This window comes from Rissa tridactyla, chromosome 1, assembly GCF_028500815.1.
Source record: "Rissa tridactyla isolate bRisTri1 chromosome 1, bRisTri1.patW.cur.20221130, whole genome shotgun sequence".
NCBI classification, from domain to species: Eukaryota; Metazoa; Chordata; class Aves; order Charadriiformes; family Laridae; genus Rissa; species Rissa tridactyla.
In genome coordinates this window covers 144,996,453-145,020,017 of record NC_071466.1, presented here as the reverse complement: position 1 = coordinate 145,020,017, position 23,565 = coordinate 144,996,453, and the positions used below count along the sequence as shown (strand labels likewise).

General features: G+C 42.1%; 1 protein-coding gene across 1 annotated transcript in view; it reads left to right on the top strand.

The window, feature by feature from the left end:
* Nucleotides 1-8,217: 8,217 nt before the first annotated feature.
* The window catches only part of RASSF8 (Ras association domain family member 8), a 91,257-nt gene continuing 75,909 nt past the window's right edge, over nt 8,218-23,565 (top strand). Inside the window, exon 1 of the mRNA XM_054207858.1 lies at nt 8,218-8,376. The gene's annotated coding sequence lies outside the window, so the exon portion shown is untranslated. The remainder of the gene's footprint in view (nt 8,377-23,565) is intronic.

The window sequence follows — 23,565 nt, the reverse complement described above, 5'->3', positions numbered from 1 at the left end:
TTTCAGTTGTGTCTGAAGTAGACACAAAATGAAACCTCTCAAAAACAAAGTGCTTGATGAGAGGCGACTACAGGTAAAGCCAGGAAAGAGCTTTCCACAGCTCTGATTTCCAATAACTTACTTGTAAGGCATCGAACTACCCAATTATCCTAAAATACTCATCCAATTTGTTTCTCTGTGGGGAAGCTTGGCACGCTCAGGTCAGAGGGATCAGGAAATTAGTTCTTTGTTGAAAGCACGTATCTTGCCCTCTCATGTTTCCCAACTGACGGACCACAAAAGCAAGGAATGAGACTGAGAAAAAGGCTTTACAAAACAACAGGGAAACTGTTCTCAACAACGAAATTAATCTGCCGAATTCATGTTAAATACAGACCTTGCAAAGCAAAGCACCAATTTTTGCTGCAACAGATTTGCTAGGATGACCTAAAACATCTATTACAAAGCTTTGAAGATCTGTTGTGATCATTTTAGTGTTTATTCCCAAGCTTTTCCACAAATCCATGAGAAGTAAAAAACTTCTTTTTTTTTCCCGTGCAAACTTCTTAATATGGAAACCTCAGCAGCAATACTTTGTTCTGGTTTTTTTCCTTCTCCATTTTGATGTGTGCTTTTGAAAGCCCTCTAGGCATCTATTTGCATTTTCCAAAAGCCTTGGAAATCTGGCCCTAACTTACTTATGAAAATGGGGCTTAAGCTCGGGAATTACTGAAGTGTTTTTGAAATTTTGCACTCTTTGTATTTTAAAGTATATTAGACTTGATTTTGCTGCTTCAGGGGACGGGTAATTCCCATCATTTTCGATGGAGATGAAGTACTGTGCAGTAGGAAAAATAGGGGGTTTAGAATTTATTGACAAGGGCAAAATATGAAAGGGGTTTAGTATTTCTTTTTATGTGCATGATAGAAATCTGTGCATAATAAAAAGTAGGCATGTCTTTTGGCATACGTTTGCCAGCTTTATGGAAGAATAACAAAACCGTGATTTATAAACTGAAAGTGAATATAGCTATAAATTTATTTAAATGTATTTAAATATATTGCTCATAGAGCCAAATCTTACACTGGAAATTATAATTGTGCTAATTGTATTGGTAATAAGCATGGTAATAAGCAATATTACCATGATAGGCCCTTCAAATATTGCTGATTTGTGAGTTTCATAGAGGGACATCCTAGTATCGTAAAGCTTTGTATCGCACCTGGAGAGAGAGAGGATCCCTCTATGTTTTACAGGAAAAACAAACAAACAAACATTCAAATCATGAAGATTTTACAGCCTTTCTGTGCATTACAAAAGAATATTATTGTCTAAATGTCCTTGATCAGAGATTTCCAGGTATGAGGGAAATTAACTCCTATATTAAATATCACACCTGTTTCGAGTGCACATTTCCAGGTTTCCAAATGAAAATCTTTTTCTTGTCATTCACTCCTAGCTAGCTACTTTTGTCCCTGTCATTGGTTTTTTTTTTTAAGGTGTGAGATTTTTTCTATACTAAACCAACTCTTCAACAGAAGACTCATTTTTAGGCAGCTTGATCTTCAGATGGTTTCTCAGTCCTTGGTTAGCGTAGTGGTACTGTCACCATTTAGCTTCTCTAGGGAAGACGGATGCAAGTTCCTATAGGGATGTTTGTTTGTTTTAGCTGATGTTTGCCCATACTTTTATCAGAGCTATAGTAAGTAATTTTCTCTCTTCTAAGTTGCTTGAGATTTATACTGATACCCCTTGTCAGGATTTGTCAAAAAGATGATGCGAAGTATTTGCGTAAAACTTAATAGGCAAAGCATTTTGCTGTCATTCACATTAAAATTAAATGTCTAAAGACTAATATCAGTAACTTCTCCCCCAATATCATATGTCATTTAGATTTCCTCTTATTTGCATTTCATAGAATCATAGAATCATAGAATCATAGAATTGCTGAGGTTGGAAGGGACCTTTAAGATCATCGAGTCCAACCTTTAACCTACCCTGACAAAAGCCACTTCTAAACCATGTCCCTAAGTGCCCCATCTACCCTTTTTTTAAACACCTCCAGGGATGGTGAATCCACCACCTCCCTGGGCAGCCTATTCCAATGTTTAATAACCCTTTCAGTGAAAAAATGTTTCCTAATATCCAATCTAAACCTCCCCTGACGTAACTTGAACCCATTTCCTCTTGTCCTATCACTTGTCACCAGGGAGAAGAGGTCAGCCCCCATCTCTCTACAACCTCCTTTCAGGTAGTTGTAGAGGGTGATAAGGTCTCCCCTCAGCCTCCTCTTCTCCAAGCTAAACAACCCCAGCTCCCTCAGTCGTTCTTCATAAGGTTTGTCCTCCAGACCCCTCACCAGCTTTGTAGGCCTTCTCAGGACACGCTCCAACACCTCAATGTCCCTCTTGTAGCGAGGGGCCCAAAACTGAACGCAGTACTCGAGGTGGGGCCTCACCAGTGCCGAGTACAGGGGGATGATCACTTCCCTAGTCCTGCTCACCACACTATTCCTGATACAGGCTAGGATGCTGTTGGCCTTCTTGGCCACCTGGGCACGCTGCTGGCTCATATTCAGCCGGCTGTCCACCAACACCCCCAGGTCCTTTTCTGCTGGGCTGCTTTCAAGCCACTCCGCCCCAATCCTGTAGCGCTGCATGGGGTTGTGACCCAAGTGCAGGACCCAGCACTTGGCCTTGTTGAACCTCATACCATTGGCCTCAGCCCATTGGTCCAGCCTGTCCAGATCCCTCTGCAGAGCCAACCTACCCTCAAGCAGATCAACACGCCCGCCCAGCTTAGTGTCATCTGCGAACTTACTGAGGGTGCATTCGATCCCTTCATCCAGATCATTGATAAAGATATTAAAGAGAACTGGCCCCAGCACCGAGCCCTGGGGGACACCACTTGTGACCGGACACCAACTGGATTTAACTCCATTTACCACCACTCTCTGGGCACGGCCATCCAGCCAGTTTTTTACCCAGCTAAGAGTACACCTGTTCGGTTTTGAAACTGTCAAGGTTCACACCTTTCTCGTGTTTCTTTGTAACCACGGCAACTACAAACTTACTTTTTTTCCTAATGAAAGTCTGGACTCTAGTGCAATGATCTACGGAAGACAGAACTTTTAAGAAAAACACTTCAAAAATTATGTTTTACAACTGACCATGCCAGATAACTATTGATTTAAACAGGCCAGTGAAAACTTAAAACCTGGTTTATAAGTATGCATCCAGATCTTATAATCTTATGGCTAAGGCACAGGGGTTAGATCCATTAGTAATGTCTTCACTCCTCTGAAAACACTCCCCAGCCTAGATTTCAAGGTATTCCTCTAACTTGAGTGAACTGAGCTCTCTCTGAAGGCAGGAGATGACTTTCTATTAATCAAGCAAAAACAGAAGAAAAGCCATTTATTGATTAACAGGTAGAACCAGGCTTACCCAGTTCCCATTCCTGTGCGTTAAACAGAAGAGCCTCAGTCATGAGTGATGAATATCCTGCCTGCCAGAACTGTAACTATTCCTGAATATTTTCATACTGTGCTTAGGCAGGAACCACGAACTGGGAGAGATACCAGCTATTACTTCTGGCGCTGACAACAAAGAGAAGAGCATAGGATCGCCCTGGTTACTTATTCCAGGCTAGATCCCCAATTAAAATGAGTTAACATACGTGGCCTGGTCAGGAAGAACAGGGAGGAATTCGGTTGGGATTCGTTTGTTTGACCTAATTTGTATTTCTTCCATGGAACTGAGTCTTGAAACCTGTAAGTCTCTGGGAGCATCCAGAATCCGCTGTGAGAAACGAAAATCGAACATATTTCACATCTTGGAATATCAGTCGTTTGGATTTCAACTGTTTTAAGACGGAGATTGCATTTTTCTATATCTCTAACACAGCATGTCCCTCATACTCAATAAACAGCAAATAATGAGGCGAGATCTAGAAAACTCGGAGGAGAAACAACCAGGAATTATTGCTCTTCAGGCTCCAAGAAATAAATATTAACTGGAGAGAATAACAGAACTAAGAAGAAAGAGCCTGAAGAATGCACTTAACTTAAATTCTAATCTGATGTTTGTTTGCTTCCCCTGAATTTCAGACAGCAGCTCTATTTAAAAAAAAAAACAAAAACCAGGCTCTTGAAATGTTCATTTTACAGCTAAGCAAATACACTGCAGGACATAAATTAACCCCGCTCCAAATTAGCTTGTTTTTCTGCTTGTTGAGTATCAGTTCAGATTTATTCGCTATGGACCAAATTCAACAAAGTACTTAAGCACATGCATAACTTTGATCATGCAAGCAGTCCCATTGAGACTATTCACATGCTTGAATATATGTACACAGTTAAATAATTTGCTGAATCCAGACCTACTTTATTTTTTTTCTCAGGAAAGTGTTTGCAGAGACAGAGTTGTTTTATTCCGATCATGAAGAGTTTACTGCAAATACACGATACCGAAAGCTACGTCGATGACTTGTAACTGGTCACACAGAGCTCTTTCTGTTCTCAGGGAACCCGATTTTATAGTCTGGATTATATTTAAAGACCCCACTGAGACATTGGATTTCTCAAGGTGAAATGACAGTGGAAAGGGCAGCAGTAGCTGAAGACAGATCAAGGAGAGGAGGAAATTAAGGAACCTCAGAAACATTCTCTTCCTGGTTTTGGTCAAAAAGGCATAATTCTTGGAAAACTTACATAACCAAAAGGCTTGTGGGCCTATTTTCTCCTTTTTCTCCTCATTAAGAACATATGTGTAAGACTCTGTGTGTGTGTGTGTGGCTGTGTGGTGTAAGGGATTCCCTGTGCAACGCTGGGCGCTAGCACCAAAAGGACGTCTTACTCCTTTCCCGGGATACTTTAATTACCTCTTTGGCAAAACTGAAGCAGGATCTTTCTGGGAAATCTTCCTCCCCAAACATCAACCAGTGACACAGATCTTAAAACATCTCTGGCTAGAGCCTCAGGATTGCCACAGACATCTAAGGATGTGCTTAAATGTTTTACTGAATTACAGTCCCTACCCTTCTCCAGCAATGTGCGAAGGAAGGACTGACTGAATAAATAAAACACAACTTGTTTAGGATTACACATGACATAACTGAGTTAGGAAGCGACTGGCGTGGGCACTACGAGCAAGGAACTGACTGCCACAGCAGAGACATCCCACAGTGGCACAAAGTCGTGTCCTTGGCTGGTACGATTTAGCATCACTCTGTAACATCTTCCTAACAAATTTTCTGGGGAAACAAGGCACCTTGTTCTTTCAATATAGTTCAAAGAGCAACCAGGCTGCTAGATTAAATAGAGGGTGTATTTGTACAATTTTAGCCCTATTTTATGGCTGGATTTGAGGGTAATTTCCCCCATTTTTTGCTTAAATGGCCACGTCCTCTTCCCTGTTGGAGATAGCCTTGGTCAAATTCTACACGTTTATGCAATCCTAGCAATACAGAGATTTGATTTTCTCTTTTTGCCACCACCTCACCTTCCCAAAGAATTCATTTTTTTACGTGAAAAATCACTCTGAAAAATGTATTTGATGCCCTCCCTGGACATACTGGCTTATCAACCTGGGCAAAAATTACCCTGAAAATTTCATTAACATTATTTTGAAGCAGGAGAAATGTGTTATCTTTGGTGCCTTCATAACTGTATTACAAAAGGGAAATAGGAAAAAGAAGACATTGGAATGTTAAAATGCCAATGCTCTTTCTAGCTACAAAAGCTCTGTCACAGCCAGCAAGTGAAATATCACACCAATAGTGAGCATAAACATCTTATGCCTTGTTATGCATGTTCTCAACATCTTCAACCAGAAATGTCTTAATTGTGGCCATTAATTTCTCCTCTATAAAAGGGTGTTTTTCATGCACCAATGTAAACTTTCTAACAGGAAATTATATAGCAAGCGTATAGAAATTATTTCTGCGTTTGCGAAACTAATCAGTGAGCTAGCTTTCAACAGAAAATGTGATGTTTGATGTTCTGGCTCCCAGTTCTGCTGAACACCTGGAGTGGTAAACAATACAAACTCAATGACTTATCAAGTACTTGTTTTCAGTAAACCATTAACTCCCTGAAAAAGGCTTTTCTCCTTCTAGCAATAACTTCTCAGGTCATATAGTTTCAATAGTTTCCCAGATCACTCGCCTTTCTTCATAAGAGCCCCTGAGGAGCCTGGATTTTGAGAAAAGATCTCCCATGAATTTTACAGCTCTTGGTGTGTTTACATGCATCGTGAAAAAAGGAAGCAGTGGTATTCCGAGCACAGTACTTCTTGGGATCTTCATGGGAATATTTGGTTAAATATTTGTAGCAATCAATCTACCTGGAAAACACATCCCTTTTTTCTGCCTGTTCTGCCGACACTCTTGAAAGTCACAGTAAAAAATACTTGGTGCAAACAAATCTCATCCAGTAGACTGCAGGAGAAATGGTCATCAGCACCATTCCTTTCTCCTGGAGGTATCCCTCCCGTCTTGGGTTTTTTCAGCTTCCTAAGGTGAAGGTATGTGTGTAGCTGACCACGTAAACCACTTGCTCCCCAACAGATTCACCTGATCTTTGCAATTTCTTCCTAACCTTACCTAATTTCATGTTATGCTTCAAGTCTTTCTCACAGACTGCTTAGCACCTCTTCCTGTCTAAAAGAGCATAAAAAGGCAGAGATGCAGGTCAGGACTAGAAGCGATGCCCTTATGTGTCCAGAAGACTTTTCCAGCAGGGACTTTACATCTTGCCAGATGTGCTTACAAAAAACATACTCAGGGTATAAAGCCATGAAGGAAGATGTGGTCATAACCCAAGATCCAGACCAACTAGAAGGATTTGCAGAAACATCCCCAAACACAAATCTTGCAAACATATATATGCTTATATTTAAATTGAAGGATGTGCATGCTCTTAAAAATGTTCTTCATGTAGCATCAATGCCGGGTCACGTGGAAGCAAAATACTGCTCTCCTCTAAAGGATCAGGACTTAAAAATCACACCAAATATCAAAAAAAGAAAGCATGCTACACCCAAAAGCCCGTAAGAGGAATGGTACGGAAATAGTGTTAAAATGGTGATAACACAAATAACCAAAAAAAAGTTCTCTTGATGAGATTCTTCAAGTGACAAGCATGTCCTGATCTCTGAACACGGTGCATAGCCAGTTTTGGAAAGGCCACCAGCCCAGAGAATGACTACTGCCTTCTGCTACTGGTAACTGAGAGCAGACCCAGCGCAAACGTTCGCAGACAGGGAACAACGCAGGGGAAAATGCCTGAAGTTCATTTTCAAATAGGTTTGGGGTTTCTTTTTTCTTTTTTTTTTAGAAATGGTCATTTTTCCTATTCCAAGTTGCAGAAACACAAAACTGATTAAAACTTCTTATTCAAAACTTTCTGCCACAAAAAGCCGCCCCGCTTAGGAGTCTTTGCTCCTCCGAGTTGTTTTTGGAATGTTTTTTTTTTCCGGGGAATTTTCCATCGTCAAAACCCAAAGCAGAAACAATAGAAAACACTGCCTGCCGCCTTTCCACATTTCGGTTGAAAAAATAAGCACCAACGGCATTTTTGCTTCTTCCAGAAACAACAGAAAAATCTCAGGGAAAAAAAACCAACAAAACAAAACACCCCAAACCCCAACCACTCAAAACCCCGTGCCTATGCCCCCGCCAGGGGCTCTCGCTATTCTTCCTCCTTCGGGTCCGGAGGTCTCCGGCAGCCCTCCCTCCAGCGGGATCCCCGGCTCCCTGCCCGCCTCCCGGGGTGCGGGCTGCCCCGCTCTCACCGGCACCGACCCCGCCGCCCGCCCCGAACTCCCGCTGCCCCCGCACGCCTTATCGGCCGGTCGGTCGGTCCCAGGGACTCCGCCGGGGGTGTGTATATTTAGGCAAGGCAGTAGCGCCTCTCCTTTAAAAGGCTGATGCCGCCGCTGCCCGCCCGGCGGCGGCGGCGGCGGGGAAAGAGGGGGAGGCGGCGGCGCCCTCCGCCGGGCCGGCGGCGGGGAGCAGCGGCAGGGCTGGCGGCGGGCGGCTGCGGCTTTAAGAGCTCCCACAATGCCGTGCTGGCGTCCCAGTTCCGTTACATGTCTCTCCCGCTGAAGGGGACCGAGGGAGAGGTAGGAAGGCGGGGCGGAGGACGCCGGAGAAGCGGTGGCGGCTGCTCGGCGGGGCCGGGGGGTGGAGCAGCGGGGCGCCCCGGAGGGCCGGGCCGGGTCGGGCCGAGCCGAGCCCCCGGGCGCTGGGCTGCGCCGCGGGCCGGCCGCGCCCCCCCCCCCCCTCCCTCCCCCCCGACTCCGCGGGGCGTGAGGCGGAGCCGGCGGCCGTTGGGGCCGTTGACGCTGCCCGGGGAGCCGCCGCGGGACGGACGCCCAGCAGCCGCCGGCCGAGCGGTAAGTGCGCGGCCAACTCCGGCGCGGTCTCGTCCCGCCGGAGCCCGCCCTCCTCCCCTTCTTCCCTTCCCCGGTTGCCGCTGCCCCGCCGCCCTCCTCGTTCTCTCCCTCCTTCTCCCGCAGCCCACCCGGCTCCGCGTCCCGCCCCGGTCTCTTCTCCTCCCCGGCTCGTCCCCGCTGCGGGATTTGTGACCCTTCTCTGCCGCCTCGCCCCCTTCTCCCCGCTGCCGGCACTCGCCAACTTTCCCGTCCGTGTTGCCCGTTTCCCACTTCCTCTCGGATTTTCAATTTTGGGGTTGGTGTGGGTTTTTTTTTTTTTCTTTATTTTTTTTCTTTTTGTGTTTTCGGCTCTCCCGTTCCCCCTGACGCGTCTCCCCTGCCCGCTCCCACTCGTTCCCGTCCTTTCGCTTCTCCATTCGCTACTTCCCCAGCTCCCGCCAGCTCTTCCTCTCTCCTGGCATTTTGTCTTTTTCCTTCCTTCGGGCATCGTGTGGAAAAGTAAGGGCTATTTCTCTGTGTCCTTGGGAAAGGGAGTTCAGAAGCTACTTTTCTTATGCAGGGAAATCTTTGTAGTATTTTTTTTTTTATTCCACTCCTTCTTACTGTCCCGTAAAAGAAAACTAAATCTGTTTTTTTCTTTCCTTTTTTTTTTCCTATTTCGACGTGGACTGTTTGTTTTTGTCTTCCCCCCCCCCCCTCCAAACAGTGCCGATTTGTCTTACGATTAATCTCTCTCGTTCCTGCCCCAGACCTTCCCTCTTTCTTTCTCTCCCCCAGTAAGAAAAAAAAAGATTAAAAGAAAATCTGTTTTGCCAGCAGGGAATGTATGAGACTTGTTCTTTTTTTTTTTTTTTTTTATGGGGGAGAGTGGGAGACTTGATGAGAAAAGCTTCAGCAAAATACAGTACGGTAGAACAATACAGTGAGATGAACTTTAAAGGGTAAGAAAGTGGATTCTGCTCCTTGGTTTATGCAGCTTTAAACTATTGGTGAGAAGGTCTGGTCCAGGGTCCGGTTTGGGGTTGGAGTAGTCCAGCGTGTGCCAACCTTTCTTCTGTTCAGCAAAGCGGCGTTTGAATATGCCAGCAGAGTGGTGTGCTAAATTGTGGTTCAGTGTTGCTTGTGGATCTCATCAGTGTGGAAAATCAGAAGCAGGGAAAGGTTACAGATTTCAGCGTCCCCTTTAGAATTACACCTGTCACGCTTTCCATCCCCAAACTGCAGGAGTATCGGAGGTTGACACATTAACAAAATTCCTGGAAAATGCTGACCTCCGTGTCAAAAAGTGCCGTCGTGTGGTTTATGAAGTCTGGTTCGGACCTCATAAGCCTCGGCTCTAATCTGCATCGCACATTTAAATTAAGTATGCGCTGGGCTGTGGAGAGCAAGTAAATCAATTGCCTAATGAGTTCTGCAAAGACACCTGTTTAAGGGTTTTCAAGCTTCCAGTTAATTGTGTTTGGTAGTGGTGTGATTGTGTGAGATGTTGTAAAAGTAGAGCGCCATGTGTTTTTTCGCTAGAGAATACGTAGTTCATGAATAAAATGTCAACTTTTTATGTCAGAAGGAAGCAGCGTGGATCTTGGTTGTGTTACCTCTTTTGATAATACCATTCCAGAAGGACCGCAAGGTTAGGTGGCTAAATTGCAAATTAAGTAAGCCCTACTTTTTTTCCCCCCTTTCTTTAAGGAGGAGAGAAAATTACTATTTCAGATTGAATTTTGTTTGATCATATCTAATTAGAAAGTAGGCTAGACTTCAAACCAGAAGTATTTCTCTTTTTGTGTCTTATAGCAAAAAATGATTTGATGTGTGCTCAGTTGCTGAGGGAACTGAAACGACTGCTTGGCAGTCCTAGTGTTTAGTGGTATGCCCTTTACTCTGAGACAACTGAGAGAATTAAGGTAGTTTACTTCTTACACTTTAAAAAATCACTCCATCCTTCTCTTCCTCCCCCCCCCCCCCCCCCCCCCCCCAAAGCCCAACTGAATTTGATCAGTTGTTTGAATTAATCCTCTTTTTTAATCTTCCCTGGAGATGAAAAACTTGGGGATAGGGGGAAATATAAGGAGAAAAATAACAAGTCATATTAGCAAGAAGTTTAAGTCTTTTAAAACTGTACCTTGAACCGTTTCTGGAAAACACCACCAATAATTCTAAAGAGCCAAATTAAGTTGATTAGCATCACTTTTTAAAATCCTTTTTGAGGGAAGCCCTGAAAAGGAACATGTGAAAAAGAAAGGAGGAGATTGAATTGCTGAAGTGCAGAGCTGAGCACTGAGGATGGTGGGTTCTGTTCCAGCTTCTGCCATCGCATGGCAGTATGACCTCTGCCTAAGCTGCCTTCCTGCCTGTGCCTCATAGCATAGGGAGATTTTCCTGAATCCCTGCTAAGGGCTTTTACACATGATTCTAAGAATAATTATGTGTAAATGTATCACTCTTTGTTTACTTGCGGTTTTAAATGCTGATCAGATGGTAGTTTTGCTTGTGCTAATATTCATTCTTTGAAAGTTGTAAAGCACAACTCTTGATCATCACCATTTATTTTTTAAGCGGCATAAGATTTTTTTTTTGCATTGCTGTAATGGTTTTGAGACTAGAGTTACGTTTAGCCGCTGTATATCTCTGACAATACCCACGTATGCTTCTTCTGTGGTACCTTAACAGTCTGCCCCAAGCTGAATTTGAAGGGCATTGCTGGCCTCTCCAGAAAGAAACTCTATTAAATTGAATTGCAGGGTGGAAAACTGTCTTGTGGGGGCTGGGCTGAGGACCCCCCTCAGTGTGATTCGTGGAGTTCCCGGTATTTTTTTTTTTTTCTGGTGAGCTCTGTAATTATGAGATTGGCTTAGTACATGTGGGGTTTTTGTTTGCTTTCTAATTTTAGGGTTTTTTTTCTTGGATTTTTGAGTCTTTAAGATCTCTATCTTGAAATTAAATGTAAATGTTGTGTGGTTTTCTAGGGCTTTTTTTGAAAGCTCAGGTTTTCTTGTAATTCTTTTCATGCTGGGGTTGCGACTTTACGGCATAATGGGATGTATTATAATCTCAATGCCTGTCTTCCTGTGGTGTTTGAGACTTGTAGACTTTGTAAATACAAAGCTCTAACCTGTTGCAGGTAGTTCTCTCTTCTCGGTGAAAATGAGAGACTTGATTCTGTCGAAACTTGCTATTAGGCAGCTGCAACAGCTTTGGGTTATAACTTAACTGCCCTCTTGCATATGCACGTAGCTAGCTCTGTGCTTCTGAATCTGGACAGTTAGTCTAGTTTCAAATTCCGTTTCATAAATAACTAATTCTTGCTATCCTTCCTAACCCCCTTCAAAGTGTATGGTAATCTCACCGCTTTGACAAGAATAGTTTTCCTGGCTGATGAGAGGATGTTCATGATGTTCTCTCCCGTTACTCTTCTGAGGACTGTTGTGTCATCTTTCTGTGTACTGATAAAATATGGGGAGGAGGAAGACTGGCCGGTGTGTGCCGAGCAGTGCCGTGCTGTTTTCACTGTCTCCGGTTTGTTTCCCGTGAAGCTGAGATCACAGAACTTGTCCTGCTTGGGAATAGACAGTGGATTTGAACTGTAGCTTATAGGGGCTTGTCACATCTGCAGCCTGGGGCCCTGCAGGCTGTTACTTCACTCGCATCTCCATAAGCATCTAGTGGTCTTTGTGATATTGTAAATATATGGAGAACATTGAATATATCTGAGAGGACTTGAGGAGATAGGTATTGTGAGCTTTCGGATGGGCGGCACTTCAGAAATCCACTTAATTCACCTTTTTACTTTTGAGTTACTCCTCAAAGGGGGGAGGAATCTGTTTACTCTTGTCGTGCTTGGAAAAAGGGCTTACCCACAACAAAAGACATTGTAATGCTTTCTATAGTCCAGGATTATTGAACAAAAGCGTCTTGCTGTGCAATATTGTTGCTGTGCTCAATGTTGTATGATAACACATGTTTCTCAGCTGTTGTTGATTCCTCAGTGGCACAGACTTCAAAGGAATGTGCTGAAAGAGAGCCACGGCCAGAGAAAAAAATGAGTTTTGTTCCAGTGGCCTGTACCATCCATCTGTTTAAATACTTTGCTGAACTATTCCAGAGTGCTCAGGCATCCAGTTAGGGCTGACAAGCAATTACAGCTGGGAATGGAGCCTACTGCAAAGAGACCACCTAGCAAAGGCTTAAATGCTACCTCCCCTCCATGGGTCAGAGCCCCCCCTGCCATCCCAGCCAGCGAGGAGAGATAAGGCTCATCATTTAGGGTATCTTTCAACATGACATTGTCTAATTCCTAATGCTATTGAGGACTTATTTATTTTTACTCCCTATGCTATCTTTAGCACAAGAAGGGAAGAATGGTAATGAGGACAGAAGGTCATCTCTGTGGTCTCCTATTTACGTGTAACAAACCAGGTCTGTAATTCAAATGAGTAAATACTTCTTAAAAAAAATAATAGTGAATTCTTCTTTTTGTTTCCCAAAACATGTGGGATAGTTAACAGATCACTCAAGTGTCTGCAAAGGTAGCAATATGAATTACTGAATTAGTTTTAGTTCCAAAACATCACTAGTAAGGTAATGTGGAGCTAATTACGTTGTGTTATTTCAGACTGAGTTTGAGGAAACACCCCACAACTTAATCCACAGTAACAAATGAAAAAAACCTGGGTACTCTTGCATTATGATACGTGAAGACACTGCCAATTTGAAGTATTATAATTTATGTTTTTACTTAAACTCTGATATTGAAGTCCACTGTGCAAGACGGGTCTCAACTTGTGGTTGCCGACTGAATCTTCAAATCATGGCCTATGTGCTTTCTATAGTCTGGAACTCTCTATAGCGAAAGCCAGAAGGGAATATTACTACAAGTAAACTATTGATAACCTGTAAAGATCCTTGAAGTTTTTCCTGTGTGAGACTGACATTCGTTTTGAGGATTGGGATGGGTACTGTGGATAGAGTAATGTGTGTTTCAGTTAAGAGGGTTTAACCTTCTTTATGAATGGAGAGTGATCATGCAGATGCACTAAGAGGATATTTGAGCTTTGAAAAACTGTGAGGCACTCCAGGATTTGTTTTTCACCTGCAAACAAGCAGCACAAGTCTAAAGGTAAGCTTGAATGTTGTCCTCTGCTGTAGTATTACTCCTGCCTTTGTACTGTAATGCGACATTTGAAGAGAGAGATCTTTTTCCAAGAGCCAGCAGTTGTGATAGTTTTTTTGGTATTTTCAGACATCAGATCTTAATGCCTTACTAACTTTGAAAGGAAAGGGGAGGGAAACTTCTAGAAATGCATAATGTAACTGACTTCCATCCAGCTTCTGCCCTTGCTCCAGGGCTGATGTTGTAGTTTGAATTCATTTACTTGCTTTGAAAGCTGTACTAGGTGTAACCTTGCATCTTATGTCCCTTACTGCAACAGTACCTGACGTGTTTTCCAGCATGCACCTTGCTGTGTCTCTAGATCCTCCAGTTTTAAAATGGCGAGGCAGTGTTGGTGCGTTCTTTTTATTGGATGCTTCCCTTTGAAGAGCTGTAACTTCCTTTTGTTTCTACTGAACTGAAGAGGTTTTTGCTAAAAGATCTTTCTGGACTCCTGAAGTGTTTGTCAATGTTTCCGAGCCATTATTCAAAGGGGGTTTGGAGTTTCCAGAGCAACCTTTTGAAACTTTGTTTTATCATCAGTCAGCAGTTTCATGAGCACGGATAAGAAAAGGCTGTAATTCCACTAAGCGGCCAGATGTTTTGCGTCTGTGCCAAAGTGGAGAGACAGTGTGGCTTTAGGAGTTGGAGAGTCTGCTGTTCTTGTCACTGGACTGCTTGGGGATCTTCAACAGATCGTATCTGCTTTCTGTCCTCTCCCTTCCCCTCCCTCCTGCCATGCCTATACTGATTGTGATCACCTCCTTTTAAGTAGACTGAGAGCACAGCATTCTTTGTTGCTTTCTAAAAAGTAGATATTTTTGTTGTCAGTTTGTGTTTCTTAATATTAAGCTTAAAGACATAGAAAAGCTGCATGTAATTTGCCAATTAGTGAATTTATAGCTGTTCTCCAGTAGATTGATACTAACATTAACTCTGACTGGTGTGGCATTAAGTGAACAATATAAAGTAAACAGTTTCCAATGCAAACAGAGGGGAGAGTACTCTTAAACTCAAATTGCACCTTTTTTTTGGCCAATACTGCTTCAAGACTTCTAGGATCCTTGTAGATCCTTGTCTTGCTTCTCCTGCTTCAATGTGACATGTGGAGGAGAGAAAGAGTGAGGAACTCAGATGTCTGCCCATGTCAAACTCTTCCTGGAGAATAAAGTAGGAAGATGCCCCAGCTAATAATATTTAAAAGTTGATATTGGGAATTAAGGTACCAAATGCTTAAATGTGCCTTTGCAGCTGTATGGTTGGCAGTGTTAACTAGCACTGCTGCCTGGAGTAACTGGCATCTGGAGAGAAATGTACGGCAGTAGTGGAAAATGCCCTTGTCCTTTTCCATCAGAAAGTGATTGTGTGGCTTTTTAAAACACGTTCTCAGTCATCAGAACTGCTCCCTCAGTGTTGTATGTGTGCTTGCTTTGGGCTTCATCCATGGCTCCAAGTCGATCAAAGCCTATGCACTGGTTTTGTTGGGAGCAAGGACAGAAACTTCTAATGAATAAGCTGTGTGTTTAAGACTATGTATTTCAAATAGTGGAATCTGCGCTGATGAGCAACAGGTCTAACAGTCGCTGAATACAATGCAATGCTTTCATGCTATTAATGGGATTGGAATGGGTAACCTGATACTCCAAAGAGATAACAAAGGCTATTTATCACACAAGGGAACATTGATGGGGTTTTTTTTTTTTTGAATGAGTTGGTAAGTAGCATGGTAAAATCTTTCCTCAGAACTCATTCTAGTGAACAAGATCTGTCAGAAAATGACTGAATTAACAAGAATTTACAAAATAGTCTGAATGGAAAAGTAATTTTCTGTCTTACTGCCAGTATTCTTTCACTGCAGTTCCTGTATTTGCTTACCAGTTTACCTGTTCATCTCACGGCCTGTAAACTTAGCTGCTTTCAAACTGAGATATAAATAAAAAGCATTTGGGCATTTCTTCTTCTTACAAGAATTGAAGACTTAAGGGGATGACAAAATGAAATATGTGCAAAGTTGACATAACAAATACTGTATGTGACTGTTCCTTTGTTTCCCAAGAGCACACCAGAAGGCAACCAACTTGATATAGAATATAGCAGTGGTACGTGGGATTAAGCTATTCTGTGTGAGACTGCAGAGAACTCTCTTTAGAGGCCTTTTAATACAAGTAGGATGGACATCTGCAAGGGTGATCTGGTGCAAGAAAACTCAGTCTGACCTCGTAACTCAAGAATTACGGTAACATTCTACTTCAGGCCTGCTGCTTACTAGCAGGAAAAGCTGACTGCTTGCCTTCTTTGTGTTTTTACTTAAGCAGAGGAACTCACAGTCCCTGCAGGCAAGGCTAGAAGGTAAAAGGAGCACACCTTCAAGAGGCGATGTGTGTTTATGGGAGGAGATTTCATTTTAAGTTTCCTGTCGGTGAACTGGGGTTCGCAATGGGTCATGTTGTGCAGCAGAAGTGAAGGGAAGGAGGCTCAGCTTTCCTTGGTGGGATAGGAAGGAACTGGGGTCTCACCAGCAGCCAAGAATCGCACTTCAAAAAGCACTCGAAGTGGTGGTTTTAGTTTACTTAAACTTCTGGCAAGAGAGAAGTTTTTTAGAGTGTCTGGTCTCTTGGGACTTGTTGGTCTCCTCTTTGTGATGCATTGGCAAACAACTTATCAGCAATGATTTGTTACTCTACCATTCGGAGACCTTGAATGAGATCCTGACCTCCACTGCTAGGCTGTGTGCAGGTGCCAGCGAGAGGAGTGCTGGCCTCCTGTCATGGCTGGAATGGACAGCTGGTGACAGTGTTGGCGTTGACCTGCCCCCAGGCACGGCAGGAGTGAGCTGGAAAAACCGTGTGGGTCTGTTGCCTTCCAGACCAGCGTCCTGCTCAGAGGCACCCTCAGTCACTGTGTCAGCTGCTGCGGGTGTCTCTGTAGTCCAGGACATCCGCTCCCGGTCTGACTTGCCTGTTGAATTTGCAGTGTGCCTTTTGAAATACGGGTCTCTTTCTCCACCTGATGTTGCTGGTTTCCCACTGCACCTGCTGTCATTCTGATAGCACTTTCAATTAGTGAATTGCTCATGTGCTCTCTATGTCTGACAGTGCTACCACTTCTTTCTGCTCTGCAGTAAGGCCTCCTAAATACTTGTTCGTGAACTGGTGGCCTTCTAGGTGTTCCTTTGGTTGCAGCACAGCTTTTCCTTTTTGATAGGAGGGAAAGATACTGGGACTTTCTTTTCTTTATATCTTGCAGCTGCAGATAGAGGCATTCCTCTGCTGCCGAGCTGTTTGGAGCCAGGGGTGGGGGACACTTGCTTTGCTGTTTCCTTGTCCTGCAGTTGGGCTTAACTTAGGCAGAGCACCTGTCCTGTTGTGATCCTGACATCCTGTCAGTACTTATTCCCCTTGCTCCTCAGGAGACAGCGTGTTTGTTGCTGGCAGCTCTCTGCCTTACGCTTATAGGAAACCCAAGCCAGGAATTTTCTAGAATTCTTCCCCTCCCTCCCCTTGTCCTTTACTGACCTCTAACCACACTTTTATCTTTCTTGACAAGATTGTTAGTTTCACTTATCTGCTGCTTTTCCCTTCACTCTTCAGCTTTGATTATTTTTTGAGGAGCTGCTTAGAAACATTAACCATTGCAGATGTTTAGACTGTCAAATACAGTCAAATTCCTTAGTGTTTTTTTTTAGCTGGACTCTTAAACTAAAGTGCCTATGACAGGTAAATATTTTCTATGTACACTACTTGTCATGACAAAAATATCTATCCTCAGCAGAGGGTAAGGAACTGCACTGGCTATATTTCGATATTACAATATATCAATATTACCTGTTGTAAGAGCCCTGTGTTTCCCTCCCTGAGTATAAACCGCTACTGTGGTAAGGGCATGTAAGTTGAAACTTTGTTTTGTATAGAAAAAGTTAATGACTTTTAAAACATATTTACGCACTGTAGGATTAAAATGTAACATAAATAGAAGGAGGTGGGAAATGTACTTTCCTGTCTTAGGCTTATGGCTTCCTAACTGCTTGAGAAATGCTCTGTCACCTCTAGACAGTATTATTTTGTTTTAAAAGACTTAAATGATTTACCTCAACTTTTGTAAAAACATATTTGCTTTAACTGTGGGTAGCAGAGAAGAGGATGACTGGATTTATGAAAACATATGCCACAGGGATATTTTTTCCTATTTTGTAGTGTCCTTCATGCTTGTCATTCTGAATGCATATGCAGAAACCTAAATAATTAGAAATCTCTATGCTTTCTGACCATAACTTACTTTAATAGTCCATAATGATCTCTGGACAAACTGTATTTTATTTTTGGAAGACAACATATCAAATTAACCTCCATTATCTTTATCTTCACTAGTATGAATGAGGATAGCATTCAATGTATATACTGTTTTTAAAAGTACCCTTTTTTTTTTCTTCCTCGTATGAACATAAAGCATGTGGTAGGCAGAAAACAGTTTTGCTGTAATAGAGTGCAAAATGAAACTGGAGGGAAGATTGTGCTGTAGTATCTGAAATGTTCTCCCTACACTTCTGCTGTAAAATTCTCTTGACATGAAAAGGTGGGTAATGGCTTCCCATCTTTCCGTCAGATGGGATATATCTTGTCATCCCCCAGTTCTGCGAATGGATCCTATTCCTCAATAGAGTGACATGGGCAGGAGGCTTCTGTGAATAGACAGTGCTTCCCTCCTATCCACCATGACCCATGTGGAGTCTCAAGCCCAACAGGACTTCTGTTTCAGGTCTGGGGCTTACAAGAAGAGGTTGGCTTCTGAGCCCTGCAATTAGGAAGTGGAGCTAACAGAAGTCTGGACACCATCTGAAATTGGAACCTCATGGAAAAAAAGGAAAAGGGCTGCTTTTTAGACCAGTGGATGGTGTTATTTGCATCCCTTGTGATGTCCATAAAAAGCGTGATGTGGTGATGTGTAGCAGTAGTGTTGAAGTTCTTACTTGCTGGGATTTCGAGGACTGGACAGATGAGAATACCTCTGGTTTGGTTTTAATACTGAGAAGGGAGCTATCTGAGATGCTTCATTCATAGTACAAACCTTAAGACAAGATTACAGGACAAACTTCCTTTGGATATCCAACCACTACTTCTCAGCGTCTTTTTTTTTTTTCATGAAAATATAAAAGGTATAGCTACTAGATGACTAATTAGACCTTAAACCATCAGTTGATATGTGTACGTCCCATCCTGAGTCAGGGATACTGTTGGCAATCTCGGCAAAATGTCACTGTAATGAAGTCCTGCTCTGCAAACAGGTACTAGATTAACTTTATTTCAATGTGACCAATTCCGTCAGTATTTTGAAATGCTTAACAGCAGGATGCTATTCTGAAGTTGCAAAGGCACAGATGGAAAGCTACGATTGTCAAACAAGATGCCACCTACGAGCCCTTGTAACTATTAGTGCCTATGTCCTGTGGCTGTCAGAAGTCACAGGAAACTTCTGGAAAACATGTTAAGCTAACTGATTTACCTAGCACTTGGAGTGCAATAACAACATGCACGCAGCTAAACTACAGCGTCTCTGCTGGCAAGAAGCTCATGCAGAGAGATATCTAAAACATAATGTTCTTACGGCATACTTAACAACAGTACTTTATGAATGATGTTTTAAGGAACCTCTCCTTTGACACTTGTTCATCTTGTAAGTGGACACAGTTATGTCAAAAGTGCTAACTGGAAGAGTTAGTATTTGTTACGAGCTTGTTAATTAGTTTCAGAGGCAGAGGTGAATTGTTAGCTTACCTTGTTGATTCTAGTAGTTGCGAAGTGTGTATGTAAAGTGTAATCTAAGAGTTGACGCTGTGTGTCAAACTACTGGCTACTCTTACAGCATCTCTTCCTGCCACTTCTACTTTAGCTTTTCTTGCAAAATTGTAGCTGTAATGACCAGTGCTCTAATACTGGTAGAGCATACAGAGCTTTTTATGAGTGTTTGTGTGTTCTTGCGCCCGATGGAATTTCAAAATAACCTTGCTGTGTGTCCACTGTTTTCATCTTGCTCTGTGTTGTCTTTTCCCCCTCTGACTTCTGCAACCTGTTTTAATAAAGTCAGTCCTGTGCTTGTTGAAGTGCCATTAGAAAAATGGAAATAGCTATATGGCCCAACATGGATCCTTTCTAGTAGACTTGATGTTTAAGTGAGACATTAAAGCCACGGCAAATCTAGTGAGTAGCTTGACTTTTGTGCCTTTTTTATAGGCCTCTTTTAAAAATAAATAAATAAAAACCTGTCGTGGTCGTATGATTTCCTGCAGTGACTTTATTCCTGATGTTGAGAATTAGTACAGCCTTTCAAAAGGGTCACAAAGTAAAGAACTGACAATATCAATTCACAAGCTTTTACTGTTTGTTTTTTAAAATTATTTAGTAGCAAATTGATGGGAGCGTCCTTTGATAAATTCTTTACCTGTTGATGTTATAAGGAGAACTTTAGGTTCTGTTTTGCTACGGTGAGCCCATCATCAGGGTGTCTGACTGGTTACCCTGTGCTCTTTAGCACTCTTGAGATGCAAATAGTTTGTGCTCATCTCAAAAGCATTATCCACACTGAACCCTGTGGATGTATTGAGATATGTTCTTTCTGTGTGGTGTTCACGTGATCTAATTTCACTAAAATGAAGGCCAAGCATGTCTGTGAAATTTGTCTGTAACTAGTACTTACTTGCTCAGACCAATTTTACAATGTGTGAACCTTAGGCAGACCTTGAATATGTCTGAATTGGTGACTTGTGTCTACATTTGCATCTCCTTTTGTAGATTTCAGGTTTTTTTGGTTGAGTTCTCAGTTATTTCAAAACTTCTACCATTTTATTAAAGTGCTTACTCTTGTTTAAGACTTCTGTTCATGACTCTGCTGACGTGGAATATAATACCTTAATCCAAAATGAACTTTCTTTGAGGACTGTGAAGATAGGTGTTGAATCTTTGCACAAGCTTCAACAGCACGAGTTGCTGGGAGACTTTGAGGAAGAATCATCCTTAGGAAGTGAGCAAAACATTCTTCTCTGGCTAAACTGGATTCCCTTACCCAGGGCATGTCCTTAGTACTCGTTGATGGGAGCACAAGGATCTCTCTGCAGTCTCCTGTGCTGTAAGAAACCCTCAGGAAAGAAACCTGTCTTCTGGCCTTCTGTGCTGCTGTTGGAGGGATGTCTTGGTACCAGGCTGCCTGCCTCTGATGCTGTTGCCTTTTCTGGTTTGGTCTTGACAGCAGGCCTGGAAGACGAGATCCAGTTTGTTATTATGGGCTAACACTCAAAGATAGATACACTTTATTGGGGGGGGGGGGGGAGGAAGCTTAAAGTATGGATCTATCTAGGCCTGTAAAAATGTGTGTCAGGTTATGCTATTAAAGTAATATACAATATATGTAAGAATAAATGTATCGGTCTTCACGTGATGAGAAGTTCCTGCGCTCAGTTAATAAATGCTGAAGCTTATTTGAAGCGTCAGAAACGTAGTTGGTACTGAGCGAGGTAAACAGTGATTTGGTGCAAGTTAATTTAAACTGTCATCCCCAAACAAATAATTGTGACACAAATCACTTGTGTAAGTTTTGCTTTTGTGTGTTTTCCTATTTGGGTTAGTCTGTGGTAACTGATTTATCTTGTGTCTTGGATTGGGGGAAAGCGATGGAATTGTGACAGTTCAGATTAAAAGCTAATGTGTGAACTTATTTACATATGCCATTCATATGAAATTCAAGTTGACTTAGTCTACTTAAAGACACTGGTCCCAGGCTGTGAGAAACCCAGTTGCTTTTTTTCATAAGCCAATACTAGTTGTCTTCTGAGACTCTACTTGAACTCTGCCGATATAGATTTATTCATGACTCACTTGTAAGTGAATGTGACTTGATTAAAAATGGATTAAGCATTAGTATCAGGGGATGCTGTTTGCATTTTAAGAAAAGCTTTTTCAAATGTTTTGGAAACTGGAGTAACTCAGTAGGTCTGAACTTTGTTAACTGTAAAGGTATTTAATGAAGAAGAAGATAAAGATTTGTCCCTGGCTTAAGGCTAGTCAGAGTGAATGATCTGAACGGTGTCATTAATAATGATGATATGTAAAGAATCAGAGGCTTTCATTATCTAGAGAAGCATCTTCATCCTTTGAGTCAGTCTTTTTCAAAAAAAACCCAGCTGGTGAAAGCAACCTGGTCTGAATTGTGTTGGCCTTCCTTCCAGCAGGAGGCTGGGCTGCTGCAGCTCACTTGAAGGATTCTATCATGTTATTTATTTTCTTTTTAAGAGGGGTTTGTATCACACAACCGTCATCAATTGTAGTGGGATTGCCTTGCCGATACTCCCAGCAATTAAACCAGAGGTGAAAATAAATCCTTGTTCTCAAGTATTATTTAATAACACTTTTTTGCTTACCTTTATAGCACTTCTGCTGCATAAATGCAGAATATCTAGGACTTTCTCTGCATCTTTTTTTTTCTGGCTTTTTATTTTCTGCAGAAATAAAAATTTCTGCAGAATCTTTGTTTAAAGAGGTGGAGTAGGGCAAGTTGATATGACCTTACTCTAAATCCTAGGGTAAGTTCTCATCTTTCCAGAATCTGAATTTTATATGGTATCTAATGATTCGGTGTTTGAATGCAGCAGACAAACTGTGCTTTAGGGAGACTTGTCGCAGATGTATAGTATATTGAAATTCCCTATGAATTATTTAATGAAAAAAACCCAATTACTATAAGCATAGTGAACATCAGAGATGTTAATGGAAAATGTATTGACTTAGAGGAAGAAAACTTTTATTCGGGGTACTTCTAACAAAATTTGATTTATACACACATGTGATGAGACCTATAAAAATACAGGCTTTACTAAAGGAAAGGAGCAATGAGATCTGTCTCTTAATTGGTGTGCATGTGTACTTGAGTAAGGTGCATATGGAAAAAACATATGCCTAACAACAGATCCAGAATTTCAGGTCTGCTTTTTCACGCACCACTTCCTTTGTGAAAAGAATAGTAGAGTGGGTGTTCCTTTCTGTGTTTAAACTTGTGCAACCTGTGCCGCAGACAAGCCTGTAACACACTGATGATAACTGAGGCTTACAGAAACATCTCGCTCCTAGTACAACACGATAAATCAAGCTTTCAGCTACGAGCTTTGAAGTGGGAGCAGAAGAACAGACTTTAATGAAGTTGCGGGGGAATAAGCGATTAATACCCCGTGTTTCATTGGGTGCTACATCATTGGAACTTCTTGAAATTAAATCCTTGATCAGACCATTTTACTGTCACTTTGTGTTGAGGGAAAGGTCTCCCCCTTTGATTCAAGTACCAATGGACAAATTTTATACAGTTGGTAAGATGCTGAGTAGGTTGCTTGGTGTACTGTTTTCATGGAAACCTTACTTTTTCCTTTCAGTTATCGGGTTATTTTTTTTTCCTGGTAAAACAATGCTAGAACATGCTATCAAGAGAAAGGGAGGAAAGTTAATTCTTCACTATTTTATTCAAAGTAATCTTGGGAGAAGGCAATAGTAAATGGAATAGAGATGGATGAAACTTTACAAGAGTAAGAACACAAAGGAGTCTCACTAAATGGTCACTTGTGTGAAAATACTCAGCAACTACAGCATCAATTCTTAGAAAGTTTGGCAAATACCTGAGCATCGCAGTATGTGTTTAGCTATTTACGTATAGGCCCCTGAATTTTAAAATCTTGAGTTTCTTAGTTACAAATCAGTAAGTTAAGAGTTAATTTAATAGAACCTACACTATGAGTCGGGGGGAGGTTTAAAGGGAAATCTCAGGGTAGCAGTATATTCTGGCATCCTCTGCTGATTGTTTAGTTATATCATGGGAATAGAAGAGTTAATTGTAGTGGGCTCCGCATCTATAGGCATGTGTAGATGCAATGCTTTCATTTAGAGTTGAAATAAACATTGTAGTACTTCAGTGCTACCAGCCTTACAATAATATGCAGGCTCGTTGCCAGAGCTGTTGTAAAAGCAGTTGTGCCAGCTTTCGTAAGAAGGTCTTGGAGGTCAGTTAAG